Source organism: Schistocerca serialis, chromosome 9 (genome assembly GCF_023864345.2).
Source record: "Schistocerca serialis cubense isolate TAMUIC-IGC-003099 chromosome 9, iqSchSeri2.2, whole genome shotgun sequence".
Lineage (NCBI taxonomy): Eukaryota > Metazoa > Arthropoda > Insecta > Orthoptera > Acrididae > Schistocerca > Schistocerca serialis.
Genome location: NC_064646.1, coordinates 132,818,909 through 132,838,452, shown reverse-complemented (window position 1 = coordinate 132,838,452; position 19,544 = coordinate 132,818,909). Strand labels below are relative to the sequence as shown.

Sequence of the window (19,544 nt, the reverse complement as noted above, 5' to 3'; positions counted from 1 at the left end):
ATGTGGGAGCTGGATTCTGCATTGTCTGGAGCTCGTGACACATCCCCTGGTCACGACAGGATCCATTACAGTATGCTATGGCACCTCACAATGCGCAACAGAGAAATCCTCCTCGCACTTTTTAATGCCATTTGGGCGTTGGGTCACTTTCCTGACGTGTGGCGTGAGGCAGTTTTAATCCCTTTTTTAAAACCTGGGAAAGATCGCACGAGCCCAAGTAGCTACCATAGTGTTGCCCTCACTAGTTGCATAGGGAAGACCTTGGAGCGGATGGTCAACCGCCGCCTTGTCTGGATGTTAGAATCCCGGCAACTCCTTAGTCGCTTTCAGTGTGGGTCCAAGAGGTTTCGTTCCACCTTCGATAACCTTGCCCTCCTGGAGGCGGCTATACAACAAGCTTTCCTATGCCGTCATCACCTTCTAGGTGTATTTTTCGACATCGAGAAGGCCTACGATACCACTTGGAGGTGTCTCATCCTGGAGCAGCTACACGAATGGGGTTTTTGTGGTTGTCTTCCTCTTTTTATTCAGTCTTTCCTCTCGCCACGATATTTTAGATACCGAATTGGTGACATCCTGTCTGATCGCTTTGAGCAGGAGAACGGTGTCCCTCAGGGTAGCGTTTTAAGTATGACTCTCTTTGCCATTGCTATTAATAGCATTACGTCCATAGTGAAAAGTCCTGTCCAGTGTTCTTTGTTTGTGGATGATTTCTCTTTGTTTTGCTCTTCTTCAAGCCTTGCAACGACAACTCGTCAGTTGCAACTTACGATTAGGCGTTTGGATGACTGGGTGCAGAAGAGTGGTTTTAAGTTTTCCACCGAGAAGTCTGTATGCGTTCTTTTTAACCGTTCTCGTTCGATTTTAAACTTTCATGAGTTGCGGTTGAGGGACACTATTCTTACTTTTACAGACACGGTGAGATTTCTGGGGCTCATTTTTTACTCGAGGCTCACGTGGTTACCTCATCTTAAAGACCTGAAACGGCGGTCGCTTCAGGCTTTAAGTATTTTAAAATGTCTTTGCCACAGTACATGGGGAGCTGACAGGACTTGTCTGCTCCAGTTTTACAGGGCGTTTGTGCAATCTCGGCTCGATTATGGGTGCACGGTGTATGGGTCTTAGGCATTCTTACTTAAAGATGTTGGACGTTGTGCACCATGAAGGGCTTTGGTTGGCCACTGGGGCATTCCGAACTAGCCCCATACCAAGCCTCTGTGCAGAGGCAGGGGAACCGCCACTTCATATGGGGCGACGGCTACTTACGGTATGCCAGGCATATAAAACTTTGTCCACACCTGCATACCATACCGTTGCTCAGCCTCCTCTGGCACGGTTATTTCATAACCGGCAAGGTGCGACGCAGCCCTATGGGATTCGCGCACAGGATTGCCTCGCTGCGATGTCTATGGCTGGTCTTCGTGTTTTACGTCACGGTTGGAGCAGATCTCCACCTTGACTCCTCCAGAGACCCAAACTTATTTTAGATTTGACTCGTTTTAAGAAAGATGGCACGCCAGATTTTACATTCCAGTCACTGGTTTTTAACATTTTAGATGTGCATCACGGTTTCACTGTCGTTTACACTGATGGCTCCAAACAGGAGAATTTCCTTGGCTGTTCTGTGGTGTTCCCTGATCATGTTACTCGGATTCACCTCCCTGCTGAATATACCGTTTTTGCAGCGGAGCTCCACGCAATCCTGAAGGCACTGGAGCAGATGCATCGTGTTCAGGGCAATAGATTTCTTCTCTGCACCAATTCTCTTAGTGCCTTACAATCACTGCAGAACCTATACCCGACTGAGGAGATGGTCCAGCTGATATATGACCAACTGTACTTGCTCCAACGGCGGGGTAAAGAGGTATCCTTCTGCTGGGTGCCTGGTCATGTTGGCATATGGGGCAATGAACAGGCCGATCGGGCTGCCAAGGAGGCGTGCAGAGAGCAGGATGTGGACCAGTGTCCTGTCCCCTTGCAGTCAGTCATTGCACCACTCCACAGGAAGTGCATGGAGTTGTGGGAGGATGAATGGCTGGCGGTGACGGCCAATAAACTGCGGTTGGTAAAGTCAACCACTTGGCCGTGGCGTTCCTCCTGCCGGTTGCTCAGGCGGGAAGAGGTGGCCCTCACACGTCTTCGGATCGAGCACTGTCCTCTCACACATAGCTTTTTATTACAGCGGGAGGATCCTCCGTTTTGTGACACTTGTGGTGTGCACATCTCTGTCTGGCACATTTTAACAGACTGCATTTTATACCGTGATGCAAGGGCAGAAGCACAAGTTGATGGGGATCTGCCTTCTGTTTTAGCTAATGATGAGACGAGTGTGTCTAGGGTTTTTAAGTTTTGTGATGTGTCTGGACTCTGGCCTAAACTTTTAGGCTGGAGGTTTTAGTGTATTGCAGAGTGGCTGACTCCTCCCTTTTTTTCCTTGTGGTCAGCCAGCCACTTCCATCTGCTACATTGTTTTAGCTCCCTCTATCATTTTCTTCCTGTGTTGTCCATGTTTTACTGCTGACACCCTGCTTCATCCCACGCTTCGGTGTGGGTGAGCACATATTTTTCAATGATTGTTACCCGTGTTTTATGTTCCGTTTTATATTCCTGTTCTGGGATTTTTCTTGACACCCGTCTCCCTATGTTACTGAACGGGCGCTGAAGACCTTGCTGTTGTGCGCCCAAAAACCCCTCTACTACTACTACTACTACTACAGTCAGTAACAAATAACAAAAACCATGTTTGTTTACAATGCCACAAACATATAAATCTTATGTTATAATAAAAAATTAATGTAAAATCTTCCTAATAATGTAAAGTCCTTGGGGGAATTAAATTGTTTGCTTTATAGCTCTGAAGTTTTGTACAGGACTAAGCACCTCAACTATTCAGCGGGTTCAGATGTGACTAATGGCATTGTAGACTTACATGATGGCCTGTTGGATTTCTTCGTTGGAAGGACAAGAAAAAGGAAGGAAAGAAAAATTGGATTTTGTGTCCCATCAAACAAGGTCTCTACAGATGGAGTGCCGAAAAGGATTTTTGAATGAAAGTATTTTTGTAAACATTTTGCATTATGTAGGGGCAATAAACAAGGGGTGTTCAAAAAGAAACGAGCCAGAGGCATAGTTACAGAAACCAGCACCTGTATGTTAGAAGTATTGACCCCAGCTGTTGAGACACTTGTTCCACTGTGATACAAGGGGGTGAATGGCTCCCATAAAATTCCCGGGGCTGCGATGTTAACCAGTTCTGCACATACAGCTGGACATCGTCATCTGAGGCAAATCGTTTGCCCCTCAGCCTTTTGAAGGGGACCAAAAATGGCATAATCAATGGGAGAGAAGTCGTGCACAGATCTTCAGATAGCCAGGCAAAGCAATAATGTGACCCACATGTTCTTGTGTAATGCAGATTGTGCTTGCAGCTTCTCTCTGAATGATACGACGATCATCCTGAATCAATCTGCAACATTTTCCTTGTGAAACTCGGTGGTCGCTGTCACAAGACGTCCAACTCTTTGTTTGTCACGCAGGTCAGATGTTCCTGCCTCAACATTTTTAAACTTACTCACCCAATGATGCACAGTGCTCACATCAATACAGTCACCATAAACTGCTTTAATTCTCTGATGAATCTCCTTTGGGATGACACTTCTGCTGTCAAGAATTCAGTGACTGCACGTTGCTTAATTTGCATTGACCGACCATCTGCGCACGGTTCCATACTTAACACTGTAACAACACAACTGTTCAATGCTAAGGCTTCCTGCCAACTGGAGCTGTAGAGAAGAGCCTATGGAACAAGCCAGTACCTGCCGTATACCGATGCTGCCAACTGTTGAAGAGTTACAAAGGTGGAGGCATTACTTTTCAGTCAACCCTCGTAAATAAGATTCTATTTGGTGTTTTGGTTGGCGAAGAAATGTTTCCACTGCAGAGAATGAGTAAAGGTAAGGAGGTCCCTTACAAGTCCAGTATGGTTGAACTTAAGTTTTGGGCCAAAGGGGAGGTCTTTTATGAAGTATTGAGTTTCATTGTAAAAGTGACAACAGTGTTTTGGAATGGGTGTTCTGGAACAGTGTGTTCATGGAAGGTGGAGGAAGTTTTGGGGATGTGGAGGGTGGAATAAGTCAGCAAGATGGGTGTCCAAATTAATGGAACTGTGCTCTTTTAATACTCAGTGCGGACTGACTTTAAGAAACATTATTCATTGATACCTAAAGAAAGACTGATTGTAGCTCTGTCACCTGTTTCTATTAAAAAAAAACTGGTGTAGGAAGTATCTTTTCAGAATGTTATAATACAGAGCAGTTACATATTCAGAACAACAGAAAAGATGAGAATAATAGGCCATACTTATAGGTATCTGCAAACAAAGTTATTTCATTTAACTATAAACCTTATAATCTTTAAATGGCATTAGACTTGGTTCTGTTTTGATGAGCGGATTTTAGCATGGCCACCAAGATTTTTTTGCAGAAACTCAGACTGTCCATTCATGATTGGACACTCATGAAAGTAAAATGAGAATATTCTGGCAATTGGGACTATCGATGCCTTGTTTGAAAGGGGGTTGTGGTTGGGAATAGGGAAGATTAAAAGGAAAGTGTAGCTCACTCAGATTCCAGGATGTAGTGAGGAATACAAGTGACTTGCCCTCTCTTTTTTGCAACTTTTTTCAACATACCCCCCCCCCCCCCCCACCCCACCCACCCCAAAAAAGAGAGAGAGAGAGAGAGAGAGAGAGAGAGAGAGAGAGAGAGAGAGAGAACTAATAGTTGCAGAAGCCAGACAAATTTCATGTACTAATATTGTTATTTCCTCAAACTAATTCATTGTTAAATGATGTATATGGGAGATACTCTGGTGCAGGAGTTCATTGTGCCACACCAAGTGGAGCATTTCATTGTAATTCTTGTTACCTGTTGCAGATTTTGGTTGTACAGCAGTCTTTTGTCTTGGCCAGTGTGGTGTGCTGTGAATAAAAGGTGTGAAGAAACCCTTTTTTTAAGAGAACACAACCCAATAGAATAGTGTAATGCTCCTGCTCTTCTCAACTGTTAAATATATTTATACTTCCATTGTAATAGCAGTGTATTCTAAAATAACAAGTTTGTTGTAATGTTATAAATGTTACCCAAGAGAAGCATAATTTTTACATGTCTCCATTAGATGCCTGGTTTTGTGTTATCTGTATGTCACCTGTGAAGCTGGTGATTTGATGTGCATGAATTATCATGTATGACATATTTTGCAGTTTTTAGGAAATTAACAAAAACTGTTAATTCCAGATAAATATTGTAAAATAAAAATGAAATAGCAGAAATGTATTGTTTATGTATACAGGCTGTCAAAACTACTTGGTTGTGTTTTTGGTAATGATAAGATTGTCCATAATCCAAAACTTGTACATAAGAAAATTATAGCTAGATACAAAATAATATTTATTATAAATGATTACTTTAGTCTTAAGAAAAAGTATTAGAACATGGAACAATGGAAACTCCAGGCAGGTATAAAACAATGTAGGAAAACACAGATTGCTACTTACTGCAAAGATAACACTCTAATTCACAGGCAGGCACAATTAATAGACATTTACACATAAACTTTCAACCTCAGCCTTCATCGGAAAAAGAGAAACACACACCATGCATTCACACAAGCAAGCACATCTCATGCACACATGACCGCCAACTCCAACAGTTCCGGCCAGAATGCCATAAAATGTGAGTTTGTCATCAAGTTCAGAGACAAATCTGGTACATTAAACTCAGTTGTCACACTGCAAGCTTTTGTAAAAAAAAGCCAGTATTTTGGCTCCATTCGTTAACCATGTCCAGTCGATTTCATTTCTTCCCCTTATGAAGTTTCAGTGCCCCGTTGTAGAGCAACCAAAAACCAGAAGGGAACCATTGTTCAACATACAGTGTCTATCGCAAGAGCAAAGCACTTTGTGACTATGACGCACACTTACACCTTGAGGACTGTCACTACACAACTTCAACCAGAGTACACCAGTAGTTTTCAAACCATGAGGCTTCTTCAAAACCAACTCACTGGATGCTTTCATTCTGAAGGAACTTTTGACACTTTGTTTCTTTTCTTGGATCATTGTGAAGTCCCTGTCACAAGGTAGGAAACTAGTACCTGAACATAAAAACTTTTGATGTGTATCTGTAAAGTACTTGCAGTTGACCAGATTCACTCCTACAAAATGAAAAACAAACACAGTGACACAAGTGAATAAGACCTATCATACTTGCACTGTCCCCCCATGAACCATGGACCTTGCCGTTGGTGGGGAGGCTTGCGTGCCTCAGCGATACAGATGGCCGTACCGTAGGTGCAACCACAATGGAGGGGTATCTGTTGAGAGGCCAGACAAACATGTGGTTCCTGAAGAGGGGCAGCAGCCTTTTCAGTAGTTGCAGGGGCAACAGTCTGGATGATTGACTGATCTGGCCTTGTAACATTAACCAAAACAGCCTTGCTGTGCTGGTACTGCGAACGGCTGAAAGCAAGGGGAAACTACAGCCGTAATTTTTCCCGAGGACATGCAGCTTTACTGTATGATTAAATGATGATGGCGTCCTCTTGGGTAAAATATTCCGGAGTTAAAATAGTCCCCCATTCGGATCTCCGGGCGGGGACTACCCAAGAGGATGTCGTTATCAGGAGAAAGAAAACTGGCATTCTACGGATCGGAGCGTGGAATGTCAGATCCCTTAATCGGGCAGGTAGGTTAGAAAATTTAAAAAGGGAAATGGATAGGTTAAAGTTAGATATAGTGGGAATTAGTGAAGTTCGGTGGCAGGAGGAGCAAGACTTTTGGTCAGGTGAATACAGGGTTATAAATACAAAATCAAATAGGGGTAATGCAGGAGTAGGTTTAATAATGAATAAAAAATAGGAGTGCGGGTTAGCTACTACAAACAGCATAGTGAACACATTATTGTGGCCAAGATAGACACAAAGCCCATGCCTACTACAGTAGTACAAGTTTATATGCCAACTAGCTCTGCAGATGATGAAGAAATAGATGAAATGTATGACGAGATAAAAGAAATTATTCAGGTAGTGAAGGGAGACGAAAATTTAATAGTCATGGGTGACTGGAATTCGAGTGTAGGAAAAGGGAGAGAAGGAAACATAGTAGGTGAATATGGATTGGGGGGAAGAAATGAAAGAGGAAGCCGCCTTGTAGAATTTTGCACAGAGCATGACTTAATCATAGCTAACACTTGGTTCAAGAATCATGAAAGAAGGTTGTATACCTGGAAGAATCCTGGAGATACTAAAAGGCATCAGATAGATTACATAATGGTAAGACAGAGATTTAGGAACCAGGTTTTAAATTGTAAGACATTTCCAGGGGCAGATGTGGATTCTGACCACAATCTATTGATTATGAACTACAGATTGAAACTGAAGAAACTGCAAAAAGGCGGGAATTTAAGGAGATGGGACCTGGATAAACTGAAAGAACCAGAGGTGGTACAGAGTTTCAGGGAGAGCATAAAGGAACAATTGACAGGAATGGGGGAAAGAAATACAGTAGAAGAAGAATGGGTAGCTCTGAGGGATGAAGTAGTGAAGGCAGCAGAGGATCAAGTAGGTAAAAAGAAGAGGGCTAATAGAAATCCTTGGGTAACAGAAGGAATATTGAATTTAATTGATGAAAGGAGAAAATATAAAAATGCAGTAAATGAAGCAGGCAAAAAGGAATACAAACGTCTCAAAAATGAGATCGACAGGAAGTGCAAAATGGCTAAGCAGGGATGGCTAGACGACAAATGTAAGGATGTAGAGGCTTGTCTCACTAGGGGTAAGATAGATACTGCCTACAGGAAAATTAAAGAGACCTTTGGAGAGAAGAGAACCGCTTGTATGAATATCAAGAGCTCAGATGGCAACCCAGTTCTAAGCAAAGAAGGGAAGGCAGAAAGGTGGAAGGAGTATATAGAGGGTTTATACAAGGGCGATGTACTTGAGGACAATATTATGGAAATGGAAGAGGATGTAGATGAAGATGAAATGGGAGATAAGATACTGCGTGAAGAGTTTGACAGAGCATTGAAAGACCTGAGTCGAAACAAGGCCCTGGGAGTAGACAACATTCCATTAGAGCTACTGATGGCCTTGGGAGAGCCAGTCCTGACAAAACTCTACCATCTGGTGAGGAAGATGTATGAGACAGGCGAAATACCCTCAGACTTCAAGAAGAATATAATAATTCCAATCCCAAAGAAAGCAGGTGTTGACAGATGTGAAAATTACCGAACTATCAGTTTAATAAGTCACAGCTGCAAAATACCAACGCGAATTCTTTACAGACGAATGGAAAAACTGGTAGAAGTGGACCTCGGGGAAGATCAGTTTGGATTCCGTAGAAATGTTGGAACACGTGAGGCAATACTAACCTTACGACTTATCTTAGAAGAAAGATTAAGAAAAGGCAAACCTACGTTTCTAGCATTTGTAGACTTAGAGAAAGCTTTTGACAACGTTAACTGGAATACTCTCTTTCAAATTCTGAAGGTGGCAGGGGTAAAATACAGGGAGCGAAAGGCTATTTACAATTTGTACAGAAACCAGATGGCAGTTATAAGAGTTGAGGGGCATGAAATGGAAGCAGTGGTTGGGAAAGGAGTGAGACAGGGTTGTAGCCTCTCCCCGATGTTATTCAATCTGTATATTGAGCAAGCAGTAAAGGAAACAAAAGAAAAATTCGGAGTAGGTATTAAAATCCATGGAAAAGAAATAAAAACTTTGAGGTTCGCCGATGACATTGTAATTCTGTCAGAGACAGCAAAGGACTTGGAAGAGCAGTTGAACGGAATGGACAGTGTCTTGAAAGGAGGATATAAGATGAACATCAACAAAAGCAAAACGAGGATAATGGAATGTAGTCAAATTAAATCGGGTGATGCTGAGGGGATTAGATTAGGAAATGAGACACTTAAAGTAGTAAAGGAGTTTTGCTATTTAGGGAGTAAAATAACTGATGATGGTCGAAGTAGAGATGATATAAAATGTAGACTGGCAATGGCAAGGAAATCGTTTCTGAAGAAGAGAAATTTGTTAACATCGAGTATAGATTTAAGTGTCAGCAAGTCGTTTCTGAAAGTATTTGTATGGAGTGTAGCCATGTATGGAAGTGAAACATGGACGATAACCAGTTTGGACAAGAAGAGAATAGAAGCTTTCGAAATGTGGTGCTACAGAAGAATGCTGAAGATAAGGTGGGTAGATCACGTAACTAATGATGAGGTATTGAATAGGATTGGGGAGAAGAGAAGTTTGTGGCGCAACTTGACAAGAAGAAGGGATCGGTTGGTAGGACATGTTTTGAGGCATCAAGGGATCACAAATTTAGCATTGGAGGGCAGCGTGGAGGGTAAAAATCGTAGAGGGAGACCAAGAGATGAATACACTAAGCAGATTAAGAAGGATGTAGGTTGCAGTAGGTACTGGGAGATGAAGAAGCTTGCACAGGATAGAGTAGCATGGAGAGCTGCATGAAACCAGTCTCAGGACTGAAGACCACAACAACAACTTGCACTGTACACTATGAGAGGGTGGTGCATGCAATGAACAAATACGCAGCGCTGCATACACACCAGGAACCTCGTTATCGGCCGTGGATTGTTGCTAGCCGTGCAGCGGTTGGTCACTGCCAGAGCCAATGGCAGCCAGTTTGATGTGTCATACGGAGCTCCTTCGGTGTCTACAACATTGTTAGCATGCCGCGAAAGCGTGTACATGAACCATTTATGCAATTGGTGGAGTTTGAATGAGAGCATATGAGCGAGGGCATATAGTAAGAGGGAGGGCACATTGTGAGCCTACAGGAGGCCAAGTGGACATACAGCAGAATTGCGCAACATACGGGGGTGCGAGGTCTCCACAGTGCATCAGTGTTGTCACCAATCGTCAGTGGAAGGTGCACATGCCTGTCAATCTGGGTCTGGAGAGTGATGACACATAGATGCATGCCAAGACCGTCGCATCCTACAAAATGCCATTCTGGACCACACTGTGACTTCACAACTTAGGGACACTGTTGCTTCAGGGGTATCAGCAAGAACCATTCGCAACCATCTCCATGAATCAGGGCTAGGGTCTGTGTACCTTTAAAGCGTGTTCCTTTCATGCCGCAACTTCATTAACCCATCTCCAGTGGTGTCACGATAGGCGTTTATGGAACGAAGAATGGAGATGTGTTGTCTTCAGTGACGAGAGTCGTGTAGTGGTTAATAAAAAAAATGGGAGAAGAGAGACCGTGAAAAAAGGGAAAGAATGAAAGAAATGCAGATCGGACTTTGTATTACGGAAAAGCTATCGGACTTCGTTATTCGGAAAAGCTATTGTTGGGATGGTCCTTGTGGCGTTTTTGAGCAAAAGTTAAACAAATTTTCACTACAAAAGTTATTGAAAAGAAACAGAGAATAACAGAATGTAACTGACAGGGGGAAGTGGCGTAGACGAGAGATCATCCTTTACCAGATTAACTTATCTTCTTTCGGGCGGCGTCCACGTCTTCAAAAATCTCCTTCATTTCAGCGTGAAAAAATCTGCTCCGAAATCTTGTAATAGTCCAGGGAGCACTAATTTATACCAATTAAAATCATCTTGATACTGTATGCAATTTAATTCACTTTGCTACTTCCATCCACCGAATTTCTTAATAACTTCCACAATATCTACACATTACAATCAGATCAAGATTAGCCATCAAGTTTTTACGTCAGCATCCGATCACGCCTGCCTTAAGCTACCGCTGTCAAGAGACAAACAAAAAACGGATAGAAAACAAAAAAAGTGTTACCATTTTAGTATTTTCTCTGCCGTCGAGCGCTCATACCGCTGCGACGGGATATTTTTTATCTGAGGGAACGAGTGTAGCGCGGCGAAATTTAAAGCCCCGCTACATCGCCCCCTCGACTGTCACGCTAAAACATTTAGCGTGGCAGGCTAGCAAACAATAGAATAGATATACCTAAATGTCTATTATACATATTTTCCCAGGAAACGCCACGTGCATACTTAGAGGACTATCTTTGCCAATACTTGGTTTCTAAATCTATATACTACATACACTTGTTACAGTTTTGATCCTTTTTAGACAATATATATATGTTTACATAGTGTGTGTTTGAGCAAGCTGCTCACCAGAGCAGTTAATGTTGTGCGCTTCCAGCAATCGTTGGCTTCCCAATGCATCTCTGACAGCACGTAGTCTTTGCGCATGCGCAATAGCATCACTGAATTTCGCGTGCGGCAGTTTCAAAATCGCTGTGTTATGACAATCTTGCACAGTATTCACTTTCGCATAGTGTTCATTACAAGTTGTTATTCCAGCATAAATGGCGTGTTAAGTTCGGTGACACCATAAGATTGAGCGTGTGCGTGATCTGAAGCAACGTCCATGTCTTCTGTTACGACACAACACTCCAGGTCCTTGTGCGTTTTCATGACTATTGTCCCCGGGGCATATATGGTCGATGTAGTTTTTAGCCTCCACATCGCCTACGACAGGTGCTGAGTATATTGTCTCCAAGCATCTGAAGGCCGGCCAGGAACAACGGCGTCGATGTTCGCAAAGGTAGGTGTTTCACCACATTGTTTACACTTGCCAACAAACGTTCATTTGCAGTGTGAAAATCCTCATTATCGTCGAAGTAAATTGCAGTTTATATCGATTTACAAACAGTTATTTGGTTTATGCACCATCAGTTTCACAAATAACACAAAATTTGTCATTTATAACGTTCACAGTTTAACCAGTTTGCAACACCTTTTTTGCCATATTTACATTATAACAAAGTTCACTGTGTCCCAGCATGTTTACATAGTTAATTATGAAAGTTTACTTTTCGTGGTCACATTTCAAAATATGTTGACAATATGCAAAGTTTTAACACATATACAAATACATATAAATTTACAAGAATATGCATGTGAAATATTTACACTGAAAAAAATTATACTAAGTCCCATTGGCTTTCTTTTATTGGGGTATTAATTTTTTTTTTTTTTTTTTTTTTTTTAATTCAGGTTTGGGGATATCAGACTTAATATATAAAGCACGGGCTTTCCTTCATTTATTATTTCTTTCTTTCTTTTGATGCCTTATCTTGGCTAGTGGTTGACCAGGCTTGTAATGCCATCAATATTCATGTCTTTTTATTCATACCTGAAAGTTTACTGTCACACAATATATTCTTACATTCCATAAACAAACAATACCCAGCTGCAGTAGGTGGTAGGATAATGGAGAAAGAAAGAAAGATAGACTGGAAGAAACTATTCACTACCTAAAAACTGCCAAATCCTACAGCTAATACATAAAAAGAGTACACAATACGTTATAATGTTTGCATGACCTTCAAGGGGTGTGTGAAAGGGGGTGCTTACAATTTACCAAATCATGGGTAAATGTAAGTGTCCTTACGTCAAGTCTGTGTAGCGTAACATCATGACAGATTCTCTGTTTGTGTTGTGATTGTTCATATGACTTAGTGTATTATACCTTAACAAATCCTTGCATGAGTGAATCGCATATCTGCTCAGTACTTCCTCAATATCTCCACTTCTTGTGGATACCGTCCATACAAATGGAAAATGTATCTCAGAGATTGTCTCTCATAATGTGTATTATATGATAACATATCAAATTTCCTCTCATGAGTTCAACCATGAACTTTTTTCTACTTTAGTGAAGGTTAAACATCATGTATGTAGTATATATACGAGGGTTATTCCAAAAGTAAGGTCCGATTCGCCGTAACTATTGAAATTTGGCGCCAATGACAAAACACGCATGCGCGCCGACTCCCGGCAAGCCTTGCGCGTCAAACGCCGCCATTCGCTTTGTTACTGTTGCTGAGTGTAGTTCACAGTGTCACTTTACAATGTTTAAGACAATTGATCAGCCCGCCGATTGTGAAGTAAGGGCAGTGATACGGTTTTTGTCTGCAAGAAACAATTCAGCGGCGGAAATCCATCGGCAGATTACTGAAGTGTACGGTCCTAACATAATGAGCGACAGTAAAGTGCGCAAGTGGGTACGAGCTTTTAATGAAGGACGGGATAATGTGCACGATGAACCACGGTGTGGCCGACCATCAGTGATTTCAGACGATTTGGTCAATGCGGTTGACAAAAAAATTCGTGAAGATCGCCGATTCACTATTACAGACGTAGACATGCATTTTCCGAATGTGAGTAGAACAACTTTGTACAGAATTGTGTCTGAACATTTGAAGTTTCACAAATTGTGTGCCCGTTGGGTTCCCAGGCTGCTTACTGAGCCCCAACGAATGAAAAGAATGGCTTTTGCTCTTGATTTTTTGGAGCGATATCATAAGGAAGGTGACAGTCTTTTAGACAATGTTGTCACAGGGGATGAGACATGGGTTTCTCACATCACTCCAGAGTCTAAACGTCAGTCAATGCAATGGCGTCACACGTCATCGCCAGTCAAGGTCAAGGCAAAGCAGACAATCTCAACACGTAAGGTTATGGCGACTGTGTTCTGGGATAGACGTGGAGTATTGTTAGTCGACTTTATGGAGAGAGGAACAACGATTAATAAAGCCGACTACTGCGCTACCCTGACTAAACTTCGACGTGCAATCCAGAATAAGCGACGTGGTCTTTTGTCGTCTGGAATCTTGTTGTTGCATGACAATGCCAGACCCCACACTGCAAATGAAACGCAAGCTCTGATCAAGAAATTTGGATGGGAACAGATGGACCATCCTCCTTACAGTCCGGACCTGGCGCCAAGTGATTTCCACCTGTTCCGTTACTTAAAGGAGTTTCTCGGCGGCAAGCACTTCGACACAGATGATGAAGTGAAAGAAGCAGTTAAGGACTGGTTATCGTCACAGGCGGCCGATTTCTATAACATGGGCATTCAAAAGCTTGTTGAACGATGTGACAAATGTTTAAATAAGTATGGAAGTTATGTAGAAAAATAGATAAAGATGTAAGGAATGTAAATAAAACAATTGTTTTGAAAAAACATTTTAGTTTTGATTTTTTTTTTTATAACCGGACCTTACTTTTGGAATAACCCTCGTATATCATTTCTATCTATAAATCATAAATAAAGAACATATTATTATAATTGACAGTAAAATGTCTCTTTCTCACTGTCCGTTGCTCGACGTCGGCTGCACGGATGGTCACTGCTCCTTTGCACTTACCTTGCATAGTCTGAAAAGTCAAATGTCTTCAACGTAGATGTAATTTTGTCATTCTTCAACGTAGATGTAATTTTGTCATCTGTTCGCTTAAGTGGAGGTGTTGTACGAGTCGCAAAACGGACTTAATAACTCTCCTATCTTTTGCTTCCTCAGAGTTTTCTGTCATGTGTAAGAACTATATTTCAACTTAAGTTCCTTAAAATATCATTCTCCTGTCTGAACACGAACTATAAATGTTTTCTTCCAAACAATGGCTTAACAAAACTTAACGAAAGGTTACTAAGTTACACTTCTGAAATAAATTAAAGCTAATGTGTTTCCAAGTTATATTCTTATTACATTTCTTTCAACAGCTGTAATCACCATTATGTTCACTCTGCTTTTCTTGCATTCATTCATTTTCAAGGGCACTGTAAATAGATTCACTTTTAACGTCTTGTACTCACGTGTTCTAACTCATCACAAATGTTTTCTTTCAAACTGAAATTCTTGTATAATTTTACAGATGTAGACTGTTTACTCACTTCTCTATGTAGCACAATATTACCAAAACATTCTCACTCATTCCTTACTCACATATTCATCATAATATATATATATATATATATATATATATATATATATATATATATATATATATATATATATATATATATATATATATACATTAAACATATTCCTCATCAAACATTAATATATCACATACGTGGGGCCATTTGGCACGTCCTTTCTCATAAAACTCCAATAATATTTTCCTCAAATAATCTGTCTCCATCAACTACTTCACAGTAACTTACCTTCTTATATTAACTTAAATATTAACTCATTCATACTGATCATTCATTCTTACGTCCTCATTCATTCTGCTACATACCTATGTCATTACTGATCTCGGAAATACGGAAGCGTCCGATCCCGCCCGTCTGCTTTGACCCATGACGTCACAAATATGGCGGAAACAAAAACAAACACACACGCTTTCCACAAGAAGCCTAATGACACTAACGGGACAAGCGCGGGAAATGGGGTGTTTTGGGTGGGGGGCAAACTAAATATAAACAAATTTAGACGCCTTGTGTAGCTACAACGTGTAAGTGAAGACAGCCATGCATGAATACCCACCCACCTCCCCAGGGGTCGTAACCCCTGCAACCCATAGAATATAAAGATGCTTCAGTAGCTGATTAGTGTTTTTTGTCTTTAAAAAAAAATCTCACGGGATAGAACGAACAGATCAGAAAGATAAATATAATAAACTAAAACAGAAATTGGAGGAAACAGATAATTAAAATAAGTAATAAGTGTTTTTAAATTTTAAAAAAAATCTCACGAGATAGAACGAACAGATCAGAAAAGTAAATAAAATAAGATAAAACAGAACTGGAGACAGCCACACTCAAACCAAACTCCGCGCCGTCATGACGTCATATACGACAACACCCTTACGTCACGGGTCAAAGCCGACGACTGGGATCGGACGCTTCTGTCGACCCCTGATCCCAATAGCTATTATTTCCTCTCATTATAGTGCCTTGAAATAACTAACTAGTTGTTGATTCACCTTATAATTTACAATTAACAACAAAATATGTGACCTGCGTAGATCTCATTCCTATATGAATATACTTTCTCATTCAGTAAGTGTACTCACCTGAGTTTACATTCTCTTCATAATTATGTGTACAAGTGTAACTGCAGTATATAATTTCCATAAATTAACGTTTGTGTTCTTAGGCTGTATAACTTAATGTTCGTGTATTCAATACAAATATTTACGATCTCGTTTTCACAGCAGCTTGCTCATGTTCAAATTAGTTGTCATTATATTATGTTGTTTTAGTGCACAAAGGATTTCAAATGTCTGTGGGGATGCAGCCCCCTCGGCTTGTGAGATAACGGGTATTCTAGGGAGTAACAACCTGGGTGAGGTATGCTTGCTATTCTGAAAGGACCTGAATATAATAGCTGCCATTTTGTCGTCGTACCTGAGGAAACAAACCGTCTCAGCCGTTGCGCTCTTACAACACCTCACGACCGAAGCACGAGCGCTTAGCTCGGTCGTCGACTGTTTCCGTCGTCTGCTGTGTTTGGCCGGGTTCATTGACCAGCTCCACTATGTTTACATTCCGGCCGGTTGGCGCCCACGCGTCAGCTGATGGCGCGCCGCAATTGTTATTGCTACTTTGTGGTGGGGAGTGCATAACTGTATTGGGAAACGGCGGCGGTTTCCGTGGAGGGTTATGATTTGTCATGCGTGAATGTTGTGTGTTCCACATATTCTGTCGGTGATTGTTGGGATTGTTATTGTTTTGGTGGTAATTATGTCTGTTATATGTCATGTTCCTGTCAAAGTAGCCCGGGTTGTACCGGTTCTTCTCACGTCTCCTATTGCTGTTGTTGCTGTACTGTCTGTGATTTTCATTTTGCATGTAGTTACCATTTTGATATGGGTGATAATTATTGTTGTTATTATTATTCCACGAATTTCTGCGGTTGTTCCTACCGTCGTACACGTTTTCATTTGATATGTTTCGCGCGCAGGCATCGTATTGTGTCGCGGCGCGGACGGATGGTTCCACCAACCACCGTCACTACGGTTCCTTTGGGGTGGGTGCTGATTTTGTTTACTAATATGCGTAAAATTTGAATGGCGTGAATCGCCTCTGTAAACTACGTCCATTTAATCTAAGAAGTTTAAGAAAGTCTTAACGTCATTCTCCGGTACTCCTATTAATCTGTCTCGGTATGGAAAGGGTAAGTGGCTCTTTAAAGTGTCAATTATCGCTGGCAAGTCGGCTGGTTTGGACCAGTACAGTGTCCTGTCTAGGTACCTCTCAAAGTATTGTCTTAACGTCTCTTTTTTAGGGTCATAGGTCTCGGGGTTGCACACTTCTCTCCTTAGACTCTGTTGCTCATTCTCGGACCAGAATTCGTCCAAGAAGGCTTGTTCGAACTGTTCAAACGTAAGGCACCGCCGTTTCATAGCGGCACCCCACTTAGCTGCTCGTCCTCTCATGAGATTGGTGACGTATCTGATTTTATCGACTTCTGACCAACTACGTGGAAAAACACCGTCAAATTATCTAATAAACACAATAGGGTGGACTTTGTGCTTGTCCTCACTGGAAAATGTCTGGAAATGCCCATGTCTTACAAACGTGTCATCGGCCATGCCGGTTGGCATAACTGTATTGACGTAGTTTGTGTCACTTGCTACTCTAGGTGTCGTACCGTAATATTGCTCGTTTGGTGGAAAAGAAAGCTCCACATTGTAATTTTGATTGGAAATAGGTGATTTCACAGTAGGTGTTCTGTCTGTGTCATTAGCCATGGTTTTAGCTGTTTTGTCGTTTCCTAGCGATGCGTTTGCACCAATCGCCAAACACGGCACAACATTGTCTCGTAATTTTGTCACTTCGTCTTCTATGTGTTTTGTCTCGTCTTTAATATGTGTCTTTGTTTTTGAAAGTATGTCCTGTGTAATTGTTTCAAGTTTTTTGTCCAGATAGTCGTCACACAATTTACATTCATATACGATTCTTTCGGTCATGTTGGCGTCGTTGTTTAGTGACGTGAGGTCCGCTCTGTCTTCTAATTTTTCTATCTTTTCTTTGAGGTGGGTTTGTTCAAGAACTACCATTGTGACCTGTTGGGTAATATTTCCGACTTCTTCAGTTAGCTTTTCTTGGGTGGAGCTAGCTGAAGTGTGGGCCTGAGCTAACTCTTCCACACGGGTGTTCACTTCCTGCTGCACATTAACTATTTGAGTTAACTGATTCTCACATCGGTTGATATTGTTTTTTGTTTCATGTGTGAATGTAACCAAAGTTTCTTCCTGTTTAGTGACTCGGATGGACAAAGTCTCAAATCTCTGGCTGAGCTTTTGAGTGGTGTTATTTAATTCTGTCATCTGTTTTGTCGTCCGTTCAAAATTTTCAGTCATAGTACGGTTTAATACGTCAAATTTTTCGTCGCTTTTATCTAGCCTTTGTTTAAAGTCCTGACCAAGTGCGTCCAGTTTTGCGTCAATTTTCTGACTAACGTCTCGTTTCATGTCTGCAAATAACTCTAATAGTCGGTCCAGTTTGTCAGTTTCCTGTGTCCGATTTGTGTCACATTGCTGAATTTGTCTCATATTCGGTTCTGACATTGATGTTAACAATGGCGCTGACGGTCTAGTCTCGCGTCCATTACACATTTCGTCATTTAAAGTCGCCATCTGTGTATTATCACAAATGTTGCGAGTTTGAGGCAAAATCATTGCATTGATCTGTGAACTCGTCCATGGAGGGAAACGCGGACTTTCTTGTTGGTTGAAAGATGAATCTACTTCACTTAACTCATCTGCCGAAACTATCTCTACCTTACCGCGTTCCATTGTAATAGAATGTATAATCGTAAGTCAAAAAGGGAATAATATAAGTCTGATTAATAAAAATTTGACTCAAATTTAGGTTGAAATATTTTCTCGTCAGTGTAAATGACTGCTCTATTGCAAACAATGATTGAGAAAGCTGCAACAGGGCGGACAAAATTTTTCGTAACAAATGACTGTTTGGCGGTCAAATTCACGATCTTCATATGCTACAACAATACTATAATTACCACAAACTACAATAGAGATAGATAATTTTGGAAAAATCTAGACGAAAACTACAGGATGTGTGGAAAGGGAAAAATGGATTCTGCAGTTGGCTATTGAATGCTTGAATGAAACATAATTGTGCGACTTACCATTAAATTTTCTGTCTTGCAGCGGCTGGTCAAACACTTCTGCGTAAATCGTATTCGTGAAAATATGGATTTTCTTAATACATCTCCATCGGATAGTCACCAAAAGTCCTCAAAATAACAGTTTTGCATCAACATATGCCATGCAAAGAAAAACAGATTGAATTAGTTACAAAAATTCTTTACAATATTGTTGTATAATCATTTGCTTAGGTACAATAAAGTTGGTGTTTTCGTTACCCTTTAAACTTCAGGATTTTTGGTTATTCTCTGTTGGGAAAAAATACAAATTAAAGTTTCAAATTTGCTCAAAAACGACACATCCGAAAATTGCGTCCTGTCGCGGGAGCCAGTTGTAGTGTTTCAAAATCGTTAATGACCGTGAAAAAAGGGAAAGAAAGAAAGAAATGCAGATCGGACTTTGTATTACGGAAAAGCTATCGGACTTCGTTATTCGGAAAAGCTATTGTTGGGGTGGTCCTTGTGGCGTTTTTGCGCAAAAGTTAAACAAATTTTCACTACAAAAGTTATTGAAAAGAAACAGAGAATAACAGAATGTAACTGACAGGGGGAAGTGGCGTAGACGAGAGATCA

At 41.1% G+C, this 19,544-nt stretch overlaps 1 protein-coding gene across 1 annotated transcript in view; it reads left to right on the top strand.

Annotated features, from left to right (window-relative positions):
* The window catches only part of LOC126418622 (ribonuclease P protein subunit p29), a 101,099-nt gene extending 95,750 nt beyond the window's left edge, over positions 1 to 5,349 (top strand). The window contains exon 6 of the mRNA XM_050085464.1: positions 4,935 to 5,349. The gene's annotated coding sequence lies outside the window, so the exon portion shown is untranslated. The remainder of the gene's footprint in view (positions 1 to 4,934) is intronic.
* The last annotated feature ends 14,195 nt before the right edge of the window (positions 5,350 to 19,544 follow it).